The sequence below is a fragment of the Sorex fumeus genome, unplaced genomic scaffold, assembly GCF_029834395.1.
Source record: "Sorex fumeus unplaced genomic scaffold, SorFum_2.1 ptg000034l, whole genome shotgun sequence".
NCBI classification, from domain to species: domain Eukaryota; kingdom Metazoa; phylum Chordata; class Mammalia; order Eulipotyphla; family Soricidae; genus Sorex; species Sorex fumeus.
In genome coordinates, this window is record NW_026606091.1 from 3898144 (window position 1) to 3899451 (window position 1308).

Sequence of the window (1308 nt, forward strand, 5' to 3'; positions counted from 1 at the left end):
ATTTCTTCTACGAAATCTTTTATTCATGACATTTCTGTGTGTAGTTTTCCAGTTTCTCAATTGTTTCTGTCATGTTACTGGATATCTCTCTGACTGTTTCATTGAGGCCATTGAACATCTTCATGACTTCATATATGAATTCTTTCTCAGAGAGGTTGTTTAGGTGAGTAGCCTTACTGAGACTTCTGGACCCTTTACATCGTTCTCCCCACATGGTGGGGATTAGCGCTGTTTCTTCATGTTGGTGTGTAGGTATGCGGACTAAGATGTGACACTGGATTTCTTGGTAAAAATATGGAACACTTCACGAATTTTCATGTTATCCTTGCTCAGGGGCCATGCTAATCTTCTCTGTATCATTCCAATTTTAGTATATGTGCTCCCAAAGTGAGCACTGCATTGGTTACATTTTTACAGTTTAGGAAACTAAGGGAAAGGCAAGGTGTTTTACCAAGATCCTATCCTGGTGAGGAAGATATGCTGTCTCTTGAGCAAAAGAAGTCTATTTGTTTTAACCTTATTTGTCTGATGCAATAACATTTAATGTTGATTGTATATTCAAAATCTAAATAATTAGTACTTTTGTATTCATCTGAAAGGTTAAGAGAATGAGATCATATACCATCTAGATACCGGATCACAGTAGAGTTGATCAATGATGATATTTAAGGTATATGTAAAATATTATATTTCTTCTTATATGCCATAAAACTTTAACTACACAGGATGAGTTTTATTGAGAAACAATGGTTTCTTTGTTGTTATTGTTTTAGGGCCACAGTTGTCAGTGCTCTGGGCTCATTCCTGGTTCTTACTTAGGGATCACTCCCAATATGGCTCTAGAGACTATATGGGGTACTGGGAATTGAATCCAGGTAAGTTGAGTTCAAGGCAAACACCCTACCTTCTCTACTATCATTCGTGCTCCAAGATAACAATGATTTCTAAGCACATAAATCCTTGTGTTCTGGGGGTACAACACTACTACCCCCCCACTACCAAAGTGAAGGTATCTGTCAACCACTTTCCATGGGCCCCTTTCAATCTTTACCCAAGGACTCATTTGGAACTTCAATTTTGCTGTAACAGCCTAAGGTTTGTTTTCATTGGACATCATCAATTCAACATGGGATGATGTTGTCTGACTCTGATCCTAGAATCAATTCTCTAAAAGCAAATAAATAAACACATCTAGTATATTTTGCTTTAATAAAATTCACTGTGCTCTGTGTTTCTTCACCTCTTCAAATTTATTAGCATTGTTTTGCCAGTTTTCTGAAGGAATTGCTTTTATTTGTTGCAGTACAA

The 1308-nt window shown here is 36.8% G+C and overlaps 1 non-coding gene across 1 annotated transcript; it reads right to left on the reverse strand.

Annotated features, from left to right (window-relative positions):
- Positions 1-288: 288 nt before the first annotated feature.
- Positions 289-395, reverse strand: LOC130026688 (U6 spliceosomal RNA). Its single transcript, XR_008792889.1, has one exon. It is a non-coding gene; the product is annotated as a U6 spliceosomal RNA (small nuclear RNA).
- Positions 396-1308: the final 913 nt, after the last annotated feature.